This window comes from Prunus mume, linkage group LG5, assembly GCF_029339155.1.
Source record: "Prunus mume cultivar Tortuosa linkage group LG5, ASM2933915v1, whole genome shotgun sequence".
Taxonomy (NCBI): domain Eukaryota; kingdom Viridiplantae; phylum Streptophyta; class Magnoliopsida; order Rosales; family Rosaceae; genus Prunus; species Prunus mume.
Window position 1 is genome coordinate 3,172,995 of NC_142702.1, and position 6,000 is coordinate 3,178,994.

Sequence of the window (6,000 nt, forward strand, 5' to 3'; positions counted from 1 at the left end):
TTAATGTTAACGACCTCTAGCCGTTTGACTTCAATGACATTTATTGAAGCAAACAACATTTTATTTTTGAAATTATTAAATTAATTATATATATAATAAAAATAAAAAAGGACTCAGTGACTTTCAATTCTCACGTTCTTGTTGGGTGAGAGAGGTTAATTTCCTTCATGGAAGGCTCAATTGCTCTTTAACTCCAAATGTAGGTGTATGTTCTCTTCAAAAGCAATATATGCGCTTTAAACAATCAAACGTAGTCCGCTCTTGCTCCACATACACTACATGCCTTAGAGCATTCTCCAACTAATGTGTTAAAAATGTCACATAGACATTTAACGGCTAGAAATAACATCTTACATCACTCCAACCGATGTGTCAAAGCTGATGTAGAATGAAAACTAGAGGTTGAGATGTTATTTTTGACATCCCTTAAAAGAAAGATGTCAAATGAATATTTTATTATTATTTATTTTATTTTCGTTTTAATTAAAAATAAATCAACACTAAAATATAATTAATATAATAATTTAATTTGACATATTGGGTGGAGTATAAAGCTATGTAAAATGTCAAATACCAAACATCAAATTTAAATTTAATGGCTGATGTGGCAATTTGACAATTACACAGCTTTACACTCCACTCGATATATCAAATTAAATTATTATTTTATTACATTTCAATGTTCATTTAAGATAGGAAATAAATTGGAAAGAGAAAGAAGGAAAAAAATTTGTAACAGTCAAATAATTCAAGATAAAGAAGAAGAAAAAAATGAAAAGAATAAATGAAAGTTACAACCAGTTGTCTTTAAAAAATAATAAAATATTTATTTGACATCTTGCTTTTGGGATGTCAAAAGTAACAGCTGAATCCCGAGCCTTCATTCCACATCAGATTTGACAATTGTTGGAGTGATATGAGATGTTATTTTTAGCCGTTAAATGTCTATGTGGCACTTTTGACATATCGGTTGGAAATGTTCTTATATTGGTTTTCTCCCTTTCTTAAGCTGAGTATTGCCGCGGGAAACAAAGCAGCTATTGACCTTTGAATTTTTCAATCACATGTCGATTATTTCATAATAAAATAATGAGTTGGACTAAGCAGACTTGAGCAACAAAGACGTCCTGCTTTGATGTGTGCATAGGTGTGCCAGTACCAAGGCCAGACATGGTCTCGAGTACAACTGGGTGAGTGGATGGTGAATGCGCTTTTTGATCTTGACTTCTCGTCGAGTAGTTGTGACCGAGAGATGAACAGTCCTCAACCATAGATTCTGGGCCTTGACTACAAGGCCTTTTAGACCAGGTTGGTGGTTGAGTAGGTCATCGAGTTCGGTAGCTCGATGTTGGCACTGGGATTGGTAGCTCAATGATTCAAACAACTCGAGAAATGTGGGTATCTGGAGAAATCTGGATAGGTTGGATGGTGCTCAAGAGTTAACTTTGAAAAAAAAAATCTTGTTGATATAGGAAATGAACGATCGAAGTGGGGATTGCCCACAAACTTAGAATAGTTTATGAAAATTTTCTAATGATAGTTATCCCTACTCCTAAGGAAAGCGATAAAGATAATGGAAGTACATGAGTGAAAAAGATGATTTGCTCGTTGAGGCGTTTTGATTGGTTGGTGTTGGATCCTTGTTTCGAAAGTTGAGCCTTCCATTTTTAGGCTTGACTTCTCCCTGGCCGAGTTAGATGTATGGCCGTGATTTTGAAAGACCCCCAATCAATGATGTGCCTTCTTTTGCACAATCTTAATTGTGATTGGTCAAGATGGGCGATGAAAAAGTGATCCTCGGCCATATTCTGACAGCTTGGGCGGTGGAAAAGGTGATCTTCAACCATGACTAGGCGATGCCACTTAATCTCTTGGTGAGATGACATTCCTTCAGATGATTTCCCCTTCGATGAGGCCAATCGTGATTCAGTTGAACTTCACTTTTTGAATAAAGCGCCAAGTAAGCAATCTTCCAATCTCTCTGTTATTTTCTCATTAGGAAGAAATTTGTACCTCCTGATAAGCGAGCTTAGCCTTTTTATTCTCTCACTTGAGAGCCTCTTTCTTTCTCAAGCCCCTTGGGGAAAAAAATGGGGTCTAAACAGCAGCATTATTTAGCTACATGATTTATTTATATAAAAGATTTTCTCCAAGAAATTAGAGCATTTTTAGCCTGAGCAGACAGGGCCTAGGCTGCAAGTGCTTGAGCAAATGCAACCCTGAAATAGGTGGGGCCACCAAAAAAATTTCTAAATCATGCATTGACGCCAGCCTGACATTTGCCATGCTTTCCCCCAATGGATATAAGACACGTGACACTTCGTGGGGGGTTCGATCTAGTCTTTCTGCTCCAATCCAAAGGTTGCTAATTTTTGTGTAAAAAAATACCAAAAAATTCTGATTTTTTTTCCCTATAAATACATGCCAATATTCTTCACCTTTCACACCAAATCTTCATACAAATTCTTTTCCTTCCAATATTATTCTCTTATCCGAAAATCTTATTTGAAATTTGAGATATGAATTTTATAATAAATATGGACATGTGACAACCTGAAAATCTCATCCAAATTAATCATTTAAGTATAAAAAATAAAAATAATTTAAAGTGAATAGTAATTTATTTGCCAGTGAATAGATAATTGTCATACAACTTGCCATGTTTGCAATTGTAAGCACTATTCATGTGAATAGTAATAACCCTTGTCTCTCCTTACATTTTGTCATAACAAATAAGTGAAAATGCTCTTTAATTAGTGGAAAGCGAGAAGAAGCTACAAAAAGACATTGCCAACAAAAATAAGTAAACTAAACACTTAACCTTGTGCAAGCAAAACACGTTTGGTCCCTATTTGTTTAAATCTTTCCAGTGCGAACGGAATAACTGAAAAAAATTGTAATGTTTTTTCTTTTATACAACCAAACAGACCCTAAATATTCTGAAACCTGCGGGGTCTACGTTATGATGCTCGCAGCTTCTGACATGCTCCATTTTCATAGTAGGTTTTGATTAGAACGCCGTATCCCACGTGCATTGTCGGTGTGAAGTGAAGAGGTTTGCCTCTCTCTCTCTCTCTCTCTCTCCATTGAAATACAATAATGATCAATGTTATTTTATACGGCCTTTACTTGTCCTTATGTATATTTGCCATGTTACCAATACTTATCAAAACTTGTACACAAAGTATGGGTCATTACTCATTAGGGCCCAGTTCATGTGACCTCAGCCCATCTTAGTCAGTTGAGACCAATTTTCTAATCTTCTTTTTGGTGCAAATGAAGGTTGCGCATATGGGCCGCCGACTCAGAAAACTGATTATGAGGGGGATCCATATATCTCATGCCTACATGTGGCTCCGACCCTCATTATTCACAATAAATGTTGCACCCCGCATGATTCTGTAAGCAATCTCGAGTGCTAGAGTGAGCTCGATCGGCTATGCAATAAGTTGGTGATTAGGATTTAGAGTTTAGGGTTTAAGGAAGGCTCCATCAGTGGTATTAGAGGGTCTTAGTGCACAATTATTTTGGGTAACAAAGAAAAGTATTATAATTGGCTCCATATCGAGTACAAAAAAGTAAAATCTGAATAAGTGCAATCATTTGTAAATCACATGGATAGAATAAATTCAAATGTTTTTTGGGTTGGGTTAGTAAGTGGGCCAAAAGATTTCTCCAATTATGGAAAAGAAAAAGAAAAAGGCATTGTTGACCCTAATTGGGGTCATGAATGTGAAAAAAGGACATGCCTTATCCGGCCTAAATCTTTTGGGCGACTGACCAATTTCTTGGGCCACAGCCACATGCTTGACCAAATGGAGTTCTACTAATTCTTTTTCTTTCTAAAAAGCTTGAGAAATAAAAATAAAATTAAAAAAATCAAATGAATCCTTTGTATGATGGGTCGTTATCATTGGAAACATGGCTAAGACCCATTTTGGTTAGCATGACAGGTTCCTTGAAAATGCAATTCCCATGTCGATTCTTGGAGAATGATGAGATTAAAAGATCTTCATTGCAATGTTTGAAAATGGCAATAAGAAACGTTTGTTTGTTGTAAAAGTGTGGATGTTGTGCAGTGGGATTTAGGGGAAGACTTTGGTCACGTAACAAAATATTTGACAGATATTGATAAAGTGACAAATTAACATAAAAAAATGAAGTACATATGACAAATTGTCCAATTTTTTTAAAATTGAATAATAAATATACACATTCTAAGGATATGTTTGGTTCGCATATGAAAACATAACATTAAAATATAAAATTAACTAAGTACACTTTATTTAACAACCAAAAATAGTGCTAAAATACTCTATCCCACAACACCAAATCCATTCAAGAGATGATGAGTTTGATTTCGTCAAACATGCTAAAAATATAATAAATGATATGTTTTTTTTGGGTCAAATGAATGAACATGTTATTACCATAGAGAGTTACATAAAAACCCAATACAAAAGTTAGAAAATTGAAAACAAGGGCTCAACAAAATAAAAGCTCAATCCAAAATACAAATAATTTAGGCCCTAAAGAACAAAAGAACTCCCAAGACACAAAAATCCTTGAATCAAACCCTAGCAACGACAAGCGGCCGTAGTGAGAAGAAGAAGAAGAAGGTTTAGGGGAACCAACAAATGGAACCCGTAGTCTACAGCAGAGCCATACAAAAACCTTTGAGCTACTTGATCCTGGAGGGAAACTAATTGTGCTTCTAAGTTGACCACCTGCAATTCAAAGCAAAAGCATATATGTTCAATTTGAACACCTAATTATATACAATATGAATATAAATCGATATTAACCTGTTGTTGGAGAACAAAAATTTGCGAAACGCATCCATATATTGGATCTTCAAGCTTGGCTTGAGCTTCATAAATCCTAAAGCGAAAACAGAGAAGGAGAAATTATGGGTGACAGTTGTTTCCTCACCCGCAAATCCCGAAGCGGAAATTGCGAGAAAAGAGAAGCGGAAATTACGGAGTGGAAGTGGGTTTGTGAGACGTGTCGACAGCTCCAAGATAATGATGGAGACATATAGCTCGAGGTAGAAAGCCTGAAATTACGGGTGTGGAGCTCGAGGAACGCGGGAAAAATTAGAAATGGGTGTCATAATGGACGTTTATAAAAGGAAACAAGGGGAGAAAAATATCACAACTCAGGAAAAAAAAAAAAAAACCTAGCTCCGCCAATTTTCTTCCTTCCTATTTCTCTCTATCTAAACCTATCTCCTCCAACTCATAAATAAAATGGCGTCTTCCTTCCCATTTTCTCTTGATCTAAACCTAGCTCCGTCAACTCAGACATGGGGACAAGGGGCTGCACCAGTGTGGATGCCCTACTTTGCTTCCTTATGAGGACCAGTTACAATAAACAACTCATTACTCCTTAACAACGATGTTGCCATTGAATTTGAGAGGAGTTTGGTAAGTCCCAGGGATGTGCGCATGCTAGGAACAAGGGATGATAACCGAGTGGTCAGTGAAGTCGTGGCATTGAGCGTGCAAAGTGTGATCAGTCGCAAGTGTAGGTCATCGCCTCATTATGAAATCCTATGAGGTGCAAGTGCTAAGAGCTCAGTTGGTGGCATAACGGAATTTGGTTGAAGATAGGCAGAGTGTTATAAGGAGATTGAAAAGGGAAAGTGCAAAGACGTTGGAGGAGATGCGACATCAGCTTGAAATATTATAAGAAAAGAATAAAAAGCTACCAAATATGGTAGATTTTTATTCTAAAGACATGCAAGAGCGGCTAGAGACTGTGGATAACCCAGGGAAGCGCAAAAGAGAGCACGAGAGGAGTTTTGTGAAAGGGTAGAGGGTGATCTTTGGACGCTCAAGTGATGAGCCCCAAGAAGAGGTGTGTGAAAACCCAACAGAGGAGGTCCAGAGGGCCAAACTATAGTCTCATGTTGTGGAAACATGAAGCGTGTCATGTTGATGTTGTTCTTGTTTTTATATGTTTTTTTCCTTTTTTTTAATTTTAATTTTCAGTGATGCA

The 6,000-nt window shown here is 36.6% G+C and overlaps 1 pseudogene; it reads left to right on the top strand.

The window, feature by feature from the left end:
* Positions 1–5,363: 5,363 nt before the first annotated feature.
* LOC148916644 (uncharacterized) lies at positions 5,364–6,000 on the top strand (annotated as a pseudogene).